The sequence below is a fragment of the Trichosurus vulpecula genome, chromosome 3 (genome assembly GCF_011100635.1).
Source record: "Trichosurus vulpecula isolate mTriVul1 chromosome 3, mTriVul1.pri, whole genome shotgun sequence".
In the NCBI taxonomy this organism is placed as follows: Eukaryota; Metazoa; Chordata; class Mammalia; order Diprotodontia; family Phalangeridae; genus Trichosurus; species Trichosurus vulpecula.
Genome location: NC_050575.1, coordinates 196,612,628 through 196,630,348, shown reverse-complemented (window position 1 = coordinate 196,630,348; position 17,721 = coordinate 196,612,628).

Here is a 17,721-nt window from a genome sequence, read left to right as displayed (position 1 = left end):
TCACAACTAACATACACCTTGAGACATATCCAGTGAAGTGAAATAATTATTCATTAATATAATAGTGCATTTGCATAAAGCATTTTTTCAGCTAAGAATGCCAAAGCTTAGAGGGGCTGCCATGAAATGAGATGGCAGTTGGGGTGGGGAAAGGGTAAATTAGATGAAGAAATATTTATCTTCAATTTATCCTTCAATGAAATATAATTTGAGCTACTATTCTGGATCCAACTAACCCCATTTCACAGGACATGCATATTTGCTAAACATATCAGAATAATTATTTTGAAGATTGGAAAGCTTTCCTCTGTTCTGTGATTAATTAAACATGTTTGGTCCTATCCAAGAAAAAAAAATCACCATATCACTATGTGCTTGTGAGATAAAATGTATGATTAAAAATATTTATTACACTGATGTGGAAGAGAATAATATGTTAAACAGATAAGGATATAATAATGCATATTTTCCCCATAAAATTTAATTTATCCCTTGGGTTGGGCATAAACTTTCCTCATGAACAACTGGTTTTCCAACTATAGATTGCAGAGCCAAACTACTTAGTTTTACATCAAATTGATCACTACTGTAATATTTCAGGAGTAAAATGATCCTCAGCAGTCAGTTTGATTTCAAAAGCCAAAATTTATAGTTTTGTTACTGATTTAGTGATAAGATTTTTTAACATATTGGGCATTTCATCACCTTCTATCAGGGCACAGAGTTGAACCTACAAATAAAAAAATCCAACAAAAAAGGAACATAAATAATACACTACAAAATGACAGAAGAGTTTAATATTCCCTTCAGACCAGTGGGAAATTACTCAGATTTCTTTCCTTGTAAACATATGTCCTGGTCTATATGGAAGACGTGTTGTGCAAGCTTTATGATTCCAAGGAGCAAAATCACAATGCTTGAACTTGAAACCATGATTATTTTCCTAAGTTTAAAAGAAGCTTTATTATGTGTGTCTTTCCTCCTTTTTATATTTTCCCTTTATTATGTATGTATGTCTCATCTCTGCTTTATTCAATGCAGATAAAATTAAATTATTGGACATTTTTGATATGTTTAAAATAAGTAAGGGCATTTAACATTGTAGAAGTTTATGGCTCAGTAAAGACTCCTCCCTACCCAGGGTCCTAGGATAAGACACCTAATAATCATAGGAGTCAAGGGAAAAAGGGTGGGCCCGCTGAGCTCTATTTGCAAAATTTAAAAGTTCATTATTTACTACCTACTTTGGAAACCCAGAGGCTTGATTGCTGACTTTCTCCCTTAGATTTGTAAAGTAGAATTGTAATTTGTGATTACTGGAGTGAATTTTTAGAAAGCTTGGTCTGTGAAGGAGGCAGGCAGGGACAGAGATAAAATAAAATAACACAGAAAAAAACAGCAGCGTATCTGCTTGCATGCCCAGTAGACACATGTATGTTAAGGATTGACTTTCGAAAAGAGCTGGATTGACTTCAGAGCTGTGAAAATAAATTTGGTTGTCTTGCACTCATCCATTGAAACCATTTTTCCCCCAAATAACACTACTGTCATATAGCCGTATCTTATTGTCATGACCCAAGAGGGTTAAGCCATTGATCTGAGGCTACAGTATCTACTTTATCACATGCAACTTATCTGTTGAGTCAGCAAGGTCAAATAGGCTTCTGGTAGACATCATATCTAGACAGCTAGAGTCTGTAGGGTTTTTTTTAAAGCTTCAAGTCAGATAAAAAGTTTTAGCTTTCTTCTGCTCTGTGATTAATTTAAAAATGTTTGATCCTATATAGTTCTGTAAAGCACTCTTCAAGCTAAAAAAAAGTCAAATAATGAAAAAAAATCAGCATTTACCTCTTACTATGTAGCTGCTCAGATCAACCCTGTCCCATCTCTTTCCTATTCCAACCCACTTCCACTTTCTTTTTGAGTCAGGGCATGCTTGGACATGAGAGACAGAATGAAATTGTGGACAGAGTGCTATGAGGAGAGATCTGAGTTAAAATCCTGCTTCTAACATTTACTACTTATGTAACCACTAAGAACCTCAGTTTCCTCACCTGCAAAAGGGGGATAATATCTTTATACTGGTCTTAAAGGGTTATTATGAGAACTAAATGAGACAACGTATATAAAGGCCTATATGGATGCTAGGTATTATTTATGTTGTTGCTACAATGTACCCAGAGATGTACAACTTTTAACAAGTTTGTAAATTCTTATACATTTTTCCCAATATGCATATCTTCAGGAAAGCATATCTATTTATGCATAGCTAGATTTATATGGGCCATCAACTGACAGATCTTACTGGGAGCTTTATACTGGAACTTATCTATTAATACAGAACTTGCCTTTGCTGTTCAATACAAGTTACTTTATCATTATTCTGATTTTTTTTGCTGTTACAGATGACAACAGTTATGAACATGTTTGTTCAAATAGTTCTTTTTCTGCTTTGTAAGATGTTGCCTCCTTCAGATTTGGACAATGTTATTTATAGAAAGGGGCAGAAACATAGAAATTTCAGAGAATCTTTGAGAAAGCAATCTCTCAGTGAAAAACACTTGGGGAGGAACACAGAGAATTCTGAGATGACCTGAGAGAAAGCCAGCATGTCTGACAGAAATAAGCATTTTGGTTTCAAACCCTAAGGTAGAGGTGAGTCATTTCACACAAGAAGACATGGCTTTGTGGTAGGAATGGGCCAGAGGCTGAAGAAGCAGAGTAGAGGAGAAGGAACTGAACCTGCCCCCTTATATTTGAAGGGACCCCAGCTTAGGCAAGCCTAGGCACATTAATTAAAAGTAAATGAGCCTCATCAAGTGCATCTGAGTTCATAGAAAAGCAGCCAAATTGAGAGCTGAGAGAAGAGCTTAGATCCTGTAAAATCTTGCTGATGAGATGATTGGAGGAAGATAGGCTTTGCATCTACTGCTGGGAGGTGAACTGATTAAAGGAAAAGCTTTGCTGCTGGGAGCTGATTGGAGGAATAAGTATTCCTTGCCAGTATCAGAATTGGTTGGGCAAAGAAGGGTCTCATTTGCCTCATTCTTTACTGTCACATAGGGCTAGAGAGAGTGAAAACTTTTCAGAGTTCAGCCAAAAAAGGTAACTTGAATAGCTTTATATATTCTAGAATTAGAAAACTGCTTTTGCTAAACGAGGATAACCCTCCTTCACAGAGTCTACCTGAGAAGCAGCTTAAGTAGAATGGCTAGCAGAGAAATGGTTCCATCCAGCTAGTGACTTTTGGTGCAATTTATTACATATCAAGTTTATTACATGTCAAGGCTTGTAGACCAGAGTTTTCTTAATCACATGTCTTCCTCTTTAAAAAAGTTTCTTTAAGTTTAGGTCCATTCATCACCATGAACACTGTGTGACCCAGGTTTCTGGATGGACTGTTATGATTATGTTTCCATTTTATTTTGTTTAGCAAATGTTTCTTGATTGAGTAAATATTATAATTTTATATGATTTATTTAAATGAGAGGTATGCTAGGCAGGGCTCAGGAACTATAATTATGAATAGGAGATGTTTAGCTTTCCCACCCATAGGAACCTGAGAATGAATTGTAGCAGCGAGGTTGCTCTCTATAGTAAAACCTGCCAATACCTGGTCACACTTGCCATTATGAATTCAGAGTGGGCTGAGTAAGCTAGCTCGAACTAGAGAGAGGTAAGTTGGAGGGGAGTTAGGGTATTCATGTCTACACCATTCTCCTGCTATAATTTTTTCTGATGTTTTTGTGATAAAGTCTAGTTGTGACTCATAGGATATTTGTGTTATTTTGTGATGTAGCATACTGATATATTGTTACTGCTCATTTCCCCACAGTCTGCCAACACTGGACTTTTTTATGTTTTAATATTTTTTCCCCATTTTTATATCTGTGAGGTGGCATCTTAAGAGTGTCTCAATTTGCATTTCTTTGATAATTAGGGAGATTGGACATATTTTTATATGGTTATTAACACTTTGCATTTCCTCCTTTGTAAATTGTCTATTAATGTTGCTTTGTCATAATAAACACAAAACAACAGAACTGTTGCCTCGGCTTTTGAATATTCAAATTATCAGGACAAACTTTATTATTGCTTTTACATTCTCATGCAACTTTTTGGCTGTTTGAGAATACTGGCTTTTTTTTTCAAAGAGAAGAGTATTGCTCTTTTGCCAACCAATTGCTTTATAGAGAAGAGTATTGCATTTGGAGCCAAAGAATCTGGACTCGAATCCTGTCTCTGTTACCTAAAATCTATATGACCTTGGAAAAATCATCTTATCTCTCTGGGCTTCACATTCCTTTTCTGAAATCAGAGCAAATAGTAAAGCATTTAGATGGTGCCTACTGTGTGCCAGGCCCTGTGCCAAGCTTTTTACAAATGTCATCTCATATGATCCTCATAACAACCCTGGGAGGTATTATTACCATTTTACAGATGAGGAAACTGAGGCAAACAGAGGTGAAGTGACACAGGAAGTCACACACTAAGTATCTGAAGTACATGAAGTGCTGAAGTATCTGACGTATCTGAGGCTACATTTGAACTCAGGTCTTCCTGATTCCAAGCCTAATGTTTTATCTACTGTTCTACTTAGTTGCCCCCCAAATCTGTAGAAAATAATGCCTTCCATATGAAAGTGAATGTACCACTTTCCTTGGCTTTTTGAACTGAGGGGATACCTTGGTGAATTAACAATCAGAAAATCCAAAGCAATTATATAGAGAAAATTACCTTGAAAGTCAATATCTTGAACATTGTAGGTACATAACAACTTTGTTGTATTAAATTGAGTGCTTTATATTGATTATAGGAACAAAGATTGTAGATTTTCTCAGAATCCATCTTAGGGATGACCAATAATATTTCATTTCATAGAGTCACAGAATCTCAGAGTTCTTACAAGGAACATCAGGTTATCCAAATCCAACCCATACCTGAAAAGGCATCCCCTTGGTAGCATTTCTGAAAAAAATTCTATTATGCTTTTCTTAGCAGCAGTAGAGACTTAAGTTAGAGATATAGTCAATGTCAACCAAAAAGCTTTTATTAAACACGTGCCATGTGATTAAAAAGATGAGAGAGAGAGAGAGAGAAACTTGCTCTCAAGGAGCTAACATTTTATGCAGAACAACATGTACATATATGTTTATATAGAACACACACACACACACATATATATAATTTATATTTATACATATACACATATAAAATTAGAAAATAAACTCAAGGTAGTTTGGAAATGAGGGTACTACTAGTTGGGGAGATAGGGAATGGCTTCACATAGGAGGTGCTTTAGTTACATCTTGAAGGAATGGAGACATTGTTATCATAATACAGTCCAGCTGAAGCAGCAGAGCATCCTAAGGGGAAAATGGGAAGCAGCAAGCGTCAGGTACATCAACTGCCACTCCCGCCATCCTGACCATCATTTCCCCTTGGACTCTGATGGGGACAGTCCATTAAGCTGAACCCCAAAACCTTGGGAACAGCAGTGTCTCCCAAACCAGCAGACCTACTTCTAGTCCAGCCTCTGACATCATCATTGAGGGGGAAAATCATTGTGGAGAAGGGGTCTGCCTTTGTCATAACCACCAGCAATAACTTCTGACCTATCAATAGGCAAATGGGCATAAGAGTCTTGGGAATAGCAGCACCCCCAGACCACCAGCTTTTCTTCTAGTCTAGCCTAAGAACCATCAGATAGAGAGGCAGCCTGCATAGAAAAGGGGCCAGCCTTTGCCACCAATTGCCAATGAATTGCCACTCACAGGGTAAGTGATCCACCTTAGCTGAAGCAGCAAGGCACCATGGGGAGAGACTGGAGCTAGTGTTCACCAGAGAAGCCAAACTCTATAATCACCTTGAACAGGCCTTGATGGAGACAAGCCAGGACCTTGAGCCTTAGAGTACTTAGAATAGTGATGCTTCCAGGTTGCAGCCATGATCCTGCGAAGCAATCTACGTGGGGATGTAGTCTGGTAATTGGTCTTGCAGATCCTACAGCCACAACTACTGAAGACTCAGAAAAGAAAGTTCTTGTTACTCAGAAAAAAATCTATGGCATTGTCAAATGGTTCAAGAACAGAAATGAATATCATGTTATCAGTGGAAATGACATTAAAAAAGCATTATTATCTGCTTTGTCACAGCACCCTAAGAAACAGAAACTTTCCATCTGACTTGTAGTAGGAACCCCCCAAAAATGTTTACTCATCTTTCTAAAAATACATAGAGTTTAGGGCATAACCCTGAGTCATACAGACGTGCCTTTTGATCCTCTTTGAAGGGACCAGTGTTAATAGAGTAGTGCCTCCATTCACACATGGACCATGTTTGATTTGAAAAGAAGTTGTTCTCGAATCATTACATTAATCCCTGCTACTTTTTTGTTGTCGTGTTTAATATAAATGCAATCCAATTTAATTTGCATATAAACAAATCCATTGCATATTCAAATCAACATATTATCCACATCAGCCTGAATGCTTTCATGAAGAAGCAAACTAAAAAAAATCATGCATATTAATATTGTAGATAAAGCAGTTATTATATGGAGTAGTAAATAAAAACAATATGATTAATCCCCAAATGGAAGCTTCATCAAACAAAATATATTATAAGGATGTTAAAGTGCTTTCAGAGCAGTATTATGGATTCTTGTATTTTGCATATAATTTGTTTAAAATCGATCTCGCTAGGCATCATGCACTCATCCAATTTTTCAGTTTCATATAGACACATAAACATGTTTTCCATAACTGATATTATTAGAATCAAAGTTTATACTACAAACCACTTAACTGAACCTAATTGAGTTAGACCGTAGTGTCTGATATCTTTTTGTCCCCTAACCTCCAACTCCTACACGTTGTCCAGGTAGGGAAAGTAGCTAGACGCTGGTACCTATTGTACTCTGCTAGTTTAATTTCTCCTGGAGTATTCTGTTCTGTTCTAGGGGTCACATTTTCAGAAGAACACTGATAGGCTGGTGGGCAAGGCCATGATGCTTAGGGATAGTGACTGGACCTGTGATTTTGCTTGTACCAGACCTCCCAGATAAGGAAACTCTCTCTACCAGAGAAACTTGGTACCTCATCTGCAATTTATACTCATAAAGAGTTGGTTAGAGAACTTAGATGGTAAATAACTTAGGGTGTATCAACAATCTGGCTAGCAGCTGCTGTGAGGGTGTAAAGCCAACAACAACCAGCTCACAGAATGCTGCAAGCCCAGGTCCTTTTGATCTGCTTTACTAAGAAAAGCAATGTTAAGGGGTTAACAATCTTACTTTAATCCAGCATACAAATATCATTTACTTAGTTCAGGGGTAAAAACCAGCACCCTGAAATTACAGACCAAATACAATTTGTAGCTATCAACATCTGGGTGTACAGCCGGGGAGCTCATTACAATGGCTCGCCCAGAGTCAGGTGCCACTTCTGCTGTGGCTCAGAGCTCTGAGAGAAAATGCTAACCTCTGTGCTTATATATCCTGTTCAGGGCCCTCCAGACCCTGACCTCACCCAGGCTGGGTGTGGAGAAGTTCCCCACCCCCAATATCACATCAGATACAAATCAATGGCTCCCAATTGTCTCAGTGCTGAGAAATACAAAAACATCCCACCTTATCTGCCCCATTCAAACAAAGGACAGAATCATTAAAGGTCAATAGCAAAAAGTCCCACCTTAATTACTATTACAGGGTGATAAACCAATATGTATCAGAAGTGGGATTTGAACCTATGTCTTCTTGACTCTAAGGTCAAATTTCTATCCATTACACCCCACTGCATTTCACAATAGTGAGAATGGTTGACAGAATTAGGAATATTAACTTAGAGAAAAGAAGACTTGAGAATGAGGTATATTCCCAGGATGACTTCCCAGACCACAATATTCTTCCTCAGCTGCCACCACTCTCCTATATATATATTTTCACCCACTTTTAGAATGAAAAGGCTTGGAGTGTCTTGTTTTTGTATTTGTATTTCCCATGTTTAGCACAGTGCCTGTTACATGGTCAGTGATTAATAAATGTTTCATCCATCCATCCGTCCATCCATCCATCCATCCATTCATTCTAATTGGCAGGACCTTGTCATGGAAAAGGAAGAAGACTTTTTTTTTGCAGCTCCAGAAGACAGAACTAATACCAATAGGTAAGAGTTACTGAGAGGAAGGTTTTTTCCTGTCTAAGAACAAACTTTATAGCAACTGGACTAGGATGATTCAAGATTTCCCCATTACTAAGAGTGTTCAAATGGAGGCTGGATGATCACTACTTTGGGATGCTATAGGGGAGATTAAACATGAATTTGGTCAGTTCTTAGGTTCTTCCAACTTGAAGATCTTATAATCTTTGAATTAACATTGAAAGTCTCAGTATTTATTACTTATTAGAAACATTAGACAGAATGTCTGACCTGTTGTGGCCTCTGGTGAGCAGACTTTATGTATTGAATTTTAGCCAGTTTGGTGCCTTATTTCTTCTGAGGGCTAATCATAATTGTAACTTTATTATGCTAAGGATCTGTGATTTTACATTCTAACAATGTATATCCCAATCCTCCATGACTTGGTATAATATTTTGTCAGTTATTGTCATTGAAAAATATTCATTATCTAGTGTCTAAACTTTTGATAATAAGCCTCTTCAAACTTAGCCAGGCTGGTCTTTGGTGACAGCCATATAATATATCCCCAGGGCTATAATAAAAATCTTTCTACAGTAGTAGGAACTGCTAGTGCTTTGGATCTGCTGGCATAATCTTCAAGAATTTCCAACACAATAACAAGGTACTGGAGAAGCCATTGAATTTCAGTTCTGGGAAGGATCTCAGAGTTAATCTATTCCAGAATGTACCTGATTAGGACCTGACTCAGAACATCTCCAAAAATTGGTCATCTAGCTCTCACTTGAAGACCTCTAGTGAAGGGAAAACAATTTAATCTACTATGGGACAGATTTAATTGTTAGGATATTTGTATCTATTTTGAGCTTTAATCTGCCTCTATGCAATTTCTAACTATCGTTTCCAGTGTGATGCCCTGGGATCAATTGGAACAAGTCTAATCCCTTTTTCATAGGATGGACCTTCAGTTACTTGAAGACAACTATCATTTCCCTGGCCCTAAATTTTCTCTTCACCGGTCTAAACATTCCTAGTTGTTTTTATTGATCTTCCTACCTGTCTGACCTCTCCTCACTCTCTTTTGATTGGTCTTCACACATGTCACACTCACTAAACATGAATCTTTTTGAAGGCTCTGTGCTCAGCCCTCTTCTCTGCTTCCTTTATGCTATTTTGCTTGGTTATCTCTTCACTTCCCGTGGAGTCAATTACCCTCTCTGTGCTGATGATCCCCAGATCTACTTATGTAATCCTAACCTCTCTCCTACTCTCTAGTCTTACATCTCCAAACTGCCTATTGGGTATTTCAAACTGGATGGCCCATAGACATGTTTAACTCCCCACATCCAGACTTGAATTAGCTATCTTTCCCTCCAAACTCTCCTCTTTTCTTAGCTTTTCCATTACTGTCAAGAGCATCATTATCCTACCAGCCACCCAGCCTAGGTGTCATGCTTGACTTCTCACCCTCCCTAATCTCTTATACCCAACCAGAGGCCTATTTTTATTGATTCTATCCTGGTAACATCCATTCTATATACCTCCTTATGTCCTCTGACACTACTGTGTCTTGGTCCTTATCACTTTGAACCTGAATTGTTGCAAGTCTGTTGGGTGGTCTCTTTGCTTAAAGTCTTCTCATTCCATTCAATCTTCCACTCAGCTGGCAAATTGATCTCCCAAAGCATGGCCATGTTACTTCCCCTCCCCCATTCAATAAATTCTAGGGACTTCCTATTACCTCCAAGATCAAATATAAAACCCTCTGTTTGATTTTCAAAGCCCTTTGTAACCTGGCCTTCTATCTTTCTAGTCTTCTTACACTTTAGTTCTCTCTATTTGCTCTGCTGTGTGTCATTGGTCTGTGTGCTACTTTCATCTCCCAGTTCTAGGCATTTCATTGGCTGTCTCCCATACTTGGAATTTTCTTTTTCCTCATCAACTTCTTCACTTCCTTGGCTTCATTCAAGTCTCTGCTACAATGCTAACTTTTGTAAGAAGCCTTTCCTGATTCCCCTCACTATTAATGCCTTCCCTTTGTGCTTATCTCCAATTTACCCTGTATATATCTCATGTGTACGTAGTTATTTGTGTGTTGTCTCCCCCTGTGAATTTCGTGAGAGGAGGGACCGTCTTTTGCCTTTCTTTTTATGCCCAGTGCTTAGCACAGTGCCTGGCGCAGAGTAGATACTCAATAAATGCTTGTTGACTTGACTTTTGTGATCTATTATCTAGCCTGCTCATCCCAATTGAGAATTTCCATCCTAAATACTGGTGCCTAGAACTGAACACAAGAATCCTGATGTGATTTTACTACAGTAGAAGATAGTGGGATCAGTACTTCTCTTGTTCTGTACACTGTTTTCCTTAGTACAGCTTAAATTTGTATTAGCTTTTTGAGCTGTTATGTTACCCTTCTGTTTGGAGGACTCGAGGGTGGAGTGCTAAACTCCTCCTGAAGCCTTCCTTTATAGAGGACAGAAATTGGACTTCCAGCTTACTCCACTCTCTATCTACGGCTCTGCTTGGTTTCAACTCCACAGAACAAGATAACCCCATGCCAGTAGCACCTGCTGTCTTGTCTCTTGCCCCTTTCTAGCTTCCTTTTGTATGTTGTCTTCCCTTATTAGATTGTAAGCTCCTTAAGGGCAAGGGCTGTCTTTCCTTTTCTTATTTGTATCCCCAGTGCTTAGCACAGTGCCTGGCACATAGAAGATGCTTAATAAATGCTTCTTGATTGGAATTGAATTCATATTGAGCTTTGGGTCCACTAAAAACCTCAAATCTTTTTCATACCAATTGTTGTCTAACCACACCTCCATATCTACCTGTCCTTGTGTGGTTAATGTGTTTAACCTGGTGGTTTTTAAAGTATAGTCCAGGAAACCATGAGACTCCCCAAAACTCTTAAAAGGGTTCCATGAGTTTAAAACTAATTCCACAGTAGTAATAATTCCATAGCACTACTAATCTTAATTCCTAATATGGTCAATATAGATTGATATAAACTAGTAGTGTTCAAACATAAACAAAACTTCCTCTTTGGAGTCTTCAATTTTTAAGAGGGTAAAGGGGTCCTGGGACTGAAAAGCTTGAGAACCACTTGTTTAAACAAATTCTAGGACCTTGTATTTGAATGTTATTCAGTTTTCTCTTATTAGATTTGCCCACATCGTTATAATCTGTCCAGATATTTTTGAATCCTGACTCTATCATCTAGTATATGTTAGCTTAAAAATATTGAATACCAATGGGCCAAGGACAGATCATGGTGGCACTCTACTAGAGACTGCCCTACAAGTTGAAATAGGCCTATTTATTACATGTCACACTTAGTTATGTAATTTGTTTTAAATTCACCTAACTGCACCTTCATTTAGCTTACATTTCTATCTTGTTCACAAGGATAGCTTGAGAAGTTATCATTATTCTGTTGAAATCAAGATATACCATGTCAATGGCATTTTTCTGATATGCCATTTGAGTAACCTTGTCAAAAAAAAAGAAAATGAAATTAGTCTGGCATGACCTTTTCTTAATGAAGCCATCCTTGCTTTTAGTGATCACTGATTTCCTTTCTAAGTTCTCCCAAGCCATTACTTAAAAAAGACATTTTCAAATTTTTCCTGGAATCAGTCAAGCTCCTTGGCCTATAGTTCTCAAATTCCAGCCTTTGGGACATTTGCTCATCCTTAGTCTTGTGGCATCTTTCCTGTTTCCTATGGTCTTAAAATATCAATGAAGGTGGCTGATGAAGGGTGTTAGGGTAGGTGTTATCCATTTCATCTATGTTTCTATTGATTGATGGATCTATCTGTCTATCCCTTAATTGATTTGTTTTAACAGGATCCATAAAGGAAATCGTTTCCTTCACTTTCCTTGAAAACATTCTCAAAACAAAATATACTCAAATGAAGAGGAAACAAATTATAGTGTATGTCAGGGATCCTAACTATTAGTCTAGAGCAGAAGATGGCTAACTATGGCTGGCTGCCTGTTTTGATATGGCCTATGGCCCATACTTTGCTGATTCCTGAGCTACTCAATTGAAAATGTTTTCTAGACTGATTCTTTGCACATGCTTGAGACTAGCATAGGAGAAAAAACAATGAACTTGGCATCTGAACATTTACATTTAAATCTTGGTTCTGTCAACTAAATGCGTTTACCTAATCTTGGCCCAATCACTTCAAGTCTGAAACTCAGTTCCTTCACCTGTAAAATGGGGATAATCTATTATCTATCTACCTATCTGTTTGTTTATCTATCTATCTACCTACAAACACACACATATAATGTACAAGGTTGTTGTGAATAGCAAATAAGATATGCTACAGAAGAAAATACTCTGTAAACTATGAAGTGTTATATGAAAGTCAGCCATTTTTTGAGTTTATAATCTTGGATATTATTTCCATACAGAAATATATAGGACTGTACTTCTTTTCTGGTCCAAAGGTTATCTCTCACTACTATCTTTAGCCTTTTAACCATATCTGCAGTCAATAACTAGGTCATCATTTTCTTGAATTGTGAAATTCTTTGAGACACTGACAGTAAAACCTTGGCCAACTTACTGTTAAGGAAATGTATTTTGTTTTAAACATGCACATGTTAAGTAAAATTGGGCAAAATAGCATATGAATTTCAGGCAGATAGCAAATTAGCATATTTAAAAATAACTTTTACTCCAATTAGTTTAATTGGAAATAAGAAACATCTATGTAAGTCTAAATATATAAGAATACATACATATTATATACACATATGTGCACACATAGACATATTTCTGTAGGGATATATGGGGGTGCTCAGCTTCTCTGAAGTCAGTGTTGTTCTCTGTAAGGAAGGAAATAATATGAGTTCTTTTTTAAAAAATAATTTTCATTTTATGGAATGTAATAACAGGTGAAATAACAAATGAGAAGATAAAAATATTCCTGAACACTGTAGGGCATACATGTATGTATAAACAGATACGGTAGCTATTCCCTTAAGTTGCATCATTTGGTGTAGGATTTGACTTTATAATTTGAGCTTCCTGCTTAATGCTGAATTCAGGTAGTATCTGCTGGTGAGCCTCTGCTACTGAATTCCAACTAACTATATATAGGTTCGAACTGTAAAATGGCAAATTATCCATTTCATCTGTGTTGCTATTGATTTATGTCTCTATCTGTCTATCCCTTTATTGATTTGTTTTAACGCGGTCCATAGAGGAGTGCTTGCGCTCCCTTCTTTTCTTTTCTTTTTATTCTTTTGTTTATTACAAGTAAGTGCCCCTCTGTATATTTTAGATTGGCCTCTTTTCTCATCGGAAACGTTCACTGTGTGTATTTCCTTTATTATTCTGTCTCAACTTTCTTTGTTACCTTCCCTGTCTTTTATTATTTCCACTGTGTCATCAAAAACTGACTTGGTACAGTCTGCCAATTAGCCTTTGTCTGTCAGCGCAGGCATCAGCTTCCTGAAGAGTGATAGTGAGTGGCAGAGCATACAAGCACTATGTGATATGCAGCCCCGTGTCCTTGCACATAGAGGAGCCATTACTGATAACGCAGTAGATTGCTTTAGATCATCTACTGACAAAACTTCTGGTTGTGGAAAAATATACATATGCCCTAAAAAGGAACACGAGACCGACTTGATTTGGTAAGCAACTTTTAAGTGATGTGCTCAGAGATCACTGGATTAAGGGCTGGAAAGGGACCTGAAAGATCTTTTCCAGTTTAGAGAGCATTTGATCCAACCTCCCCATTTTACAGATAAGGAAAGAAAAAGGTGACGCTGTGTGTAAGTTATGAGACGACTAAGCTGGAAGTCAGAAGACCTCAGTCTCGCATCCTGACTCTATCATTACCACCTCTGTGACCCTGGAACAATCATTTCACTTTTCTGGATCTCCATTTCTTCATTTGTCAAATAAGATTAGAAGAGATTTTGAATTCTTTTCCAATTTGGAGCTCTATGAAAGTTAAGTGCTATAATTATGAAATGATTTATATTACTGGTAACAACAATAATATTGATTAGCACTTTAAAATTTGCAAAGCACTTTACATAAATTAAACTTCCCAACAGCGGAGAGGTAGACATCGCAGGTGTTCTTATAATGCCCAATTTATAGGTGAAGAAATGGAGGGGTTAAGCAATTTGTCTGTGGCCCACAGCCAATAGTGGCAGAAGCAGAGTTTGAATCTAGCTCTTCCTGAATCCAAGTCTTGTACTCTGTTAGGGGCAGCTAGTTAGCACAGTGGTCCTGGGGTCAAAGAGACCAGAGTTCAAATCCTGCCCCAGACACTAGGTATGTGATCGTGGGCAAGTCACTTCATCTCTCTTTGCCTCAGTTCTTCATCTGTAACACAGGGATGATAATGATACCTACTTTCCAGGGTTGTTGTGAGGATCAAACAAGACAATAAATGTAGGGTCCTTGGAATGTAGAAAGCACTATAGAAATGTTACTTACTATCATTAATTATCATTTATTCACCGTGCCACTAGTATATATTTTTACAGCATTTTAGAATTTGTTTATAAAGAGCAAAGGCAGGTAGTACAAGTGCCCTTAGCACTTAGCATAGTGCCTGGCAAATATTTACTGATTGATTGATTGAAGGATTTATAGATGAGGCAACTATTGTTCAAAAGGTGATTATGAGGAATAGGATTGGGACTGGAGCCTAGGAAGTCAAGTCTAAGCCCAAGACGACCATATCAAGCTGCCCCCTTGATATGATGAACAAGCTGAAATTGTACATTACATGATAGGCAAAGGTAAAGACACCACAGTAGGTATTTTAGAGTAGTGTGGTCTAACGGAAAGACCAGAGGACCCTTTAGTACTTATTGCCAGTGTGAACTTGTACAAGTCATTTAATTTCCCTAAGCCTCAGTTCCCAATCTGGAAAATGAAGGGGTTGGACTAGATGACCTCTGAGGTCATTTCAGAGATATGGTCCTGGGATACAAGGATTGCCACCTTTACTGTAGCCATAAAGTTTGGGACTGGAGTCTAAAGACAGTGGTAGGCATGCTGCCACTATCAGGCTCTGAGACTGGCTGACATTTCAAACTGTGGAAATGATCTTTTGAAATCTTGAATGGTCTCACCTTTGATCTTGTGTTTATTAAAAAAATAAAACAAGGAAAATGGCATTTATGCTCATGAAATCTTGAGAAACAATAGCAAGTGAAGGATTATAAAAGCAATATTCTGTTTTTGGCAGTGGCCCTGTGAGGTTTCTTGTTACTTTGTTCCTTTAATTTTACAATATCAGTTTCCAGAAGGTTTATTTTAAACCTCTCCATTCAATTTGACAAACATTTATTAAATAAAATTGAAACTGTAGTTAGGCATGCGGCCACCAGGTGGTGGAAGCATATCATTGTCATGTGATCAGCATCATTGATTTAGAGCTGAAAAGAGATCTCTCAGATTCTAGGCCAACCTCCCCATTCGAGAGATGAGGAAATGAGGCCTAGAAAGGTTCAGTGACTTTGGTAGACATCAGAGTTGGGATCTGAACACAAGCACACTCTCTCCAAAGCCTCTCCTCTTTCTACTTCACAGCCAAGTTTAAGCCCTAGGCTTATTTGATTGAAGCAAAGACCTTTCTTTTTCTTTCTTTCATTCTTTCTTTCTTTCTTTCTTTCTTTCTTTCTTTCTTTCTTTCTTTCTTTCTTTCTTTCTTTCTTTCTTCCTTCCTTCCTTCCTTCCCTCCTTCCCTCCTTTATTTTTCTTTCTTTCTCACTTTCCTTCTCTCTTTCCTTCTTCCTTCCTTCCTTCCTTCCTTCCTTCCTTCCTTCCTTCCTTCCTTCCTTCCTTCCTTCCTTCCTTCCTTCCTTCCTTACTTCCTTCCTTCCTTCCTTCCTTCTTTCCTTTTTTCTTAAGATGGTTGATAAAATAGATAATTTTTAAACTTTTTAAACAGACCTATGTTTTCATCAGTGTAGGGAGCACCTGGTGAAAAATTTCGTTCACTATCCAGACTGGCAGTTTCTCTGGTATTTATAGCATGGGCCGCTGCCCAGGGGCAATGAGAAGTTAAGTGATTTGCCCAGGGTCGCACAGTTGACTCTATCAGAGGTAGGACTTGAACCTTAGGTCTTCCTGATTCTGAGTCTAGCTGTCTATTCTCTGTGCTGCCTCTTAGAGTAACTCTTAAACAAGTATTTTGGTTGTAACCATATTTTTTATTATACCACTCAATCTCTCTCTCTCTCTCACAGTCTCTTACAGGTGTTAGCTGCCTGGGTATTTATCCTGCCCAGGTTGTCCTAAACCAACTAAAGGGAAGGGCTCATTTCCCCTGTCTAGAACTCCTGATCAGCTAAAAAGATCTTTGATGCTCCCTTTGACTACTACTCCCCTGCTCTAAGCTCTCTTGCTCTTTCTCTCCCACAAAGAGAAAGAAAAAAGAAAAAGGAAAAAGAAAGCTATGCCGTCATATGATGTCTCAGAGAACATAAAAGCTCCTCTGAGTCTTTTTTCTAGCTCAGAAGGAACTGCTTTCCCACTTTACTTTTTTTGTTTTGTTTTGTTTTGTTTTTTTAGTTTTCTCCTCCCATCAGCTTTCGCCAGCTGGAGCCACAGGCTAAATCTGCTTGCAATAAAAATTTCATCAACAGCCTGTTTCTACTAGCAATAGTAGAGACCTAGTGACTCAGGGTAATAAGAAAGATGTCTTCAGAAAAGGGCTTTCTTAGAAACTAGATTCCTTACTTGGACAGAACATTTTGAATGGCAAATTTAAAAAGAAGTTTTAAAAATTGAGTTTTAAATGGTTTCATCAGAGCCACCAAGGGGCATGTGGTGGAAGGATATAGTTGTCCTGTTTGATTTCTGTCTTGAGAGGTTAGGAACGTATCTCACAAAACCTCCTAATTTTCCTTAGAAACTCACTAGAGAATATTATCTGTGCATTTTTATTCGAACTTTTTCTTTGAAACCATGTTTATTTTCAGCCTGTATCATCTTTGGTTAGTGATTTCTATAAGTTTACTATCTGTTGCATTAAAGGGAAGGAAGGATTTGTTTCAAGGATTTGTGATTTTGTTCTTTTGTGGGTTCTTGCCATAGTTTAAGTCTATGGAGTGCTGAATTGGAGTCAGGAAGATCTGAGTTCAAAACCTGCCTTGTATACTTATTGGCTGCCTGACCCTGGGCAAATCATCAAACTGAGACCTGGGAAAGACCTTAGCTTAAGAAGGCCAAGGTCTCCCCCTGCATCTGGGGCCTTTGCCAGTCCTGACCTATGTTTTGCCACTGGACTACGATGACTTTGGAGAAAAGAGTGAGGCTGATGACTTTGCACAGCCCTGCCTCACTTAAATTCAATTCGCTTACAAGTCAAGACATCACCCTCTTGCTATCATTAGTCCTCTTCAAGAATGAAGGACAAACAACAACAACACACAGCGCCAGTGACACCATTTGTAAAATGCGGATGATAGTAAAAGCATCCATCTTACAGAGTTGTGTGTGTGTGTGTGTGTGTGAGAGAGAGAGAGAGGGAGACAGTATGTGTGTGTGTGTGTGTGTGTGTGTGTGTGTGTGAGTGAGAGAGAGAGAGAGAGAGAG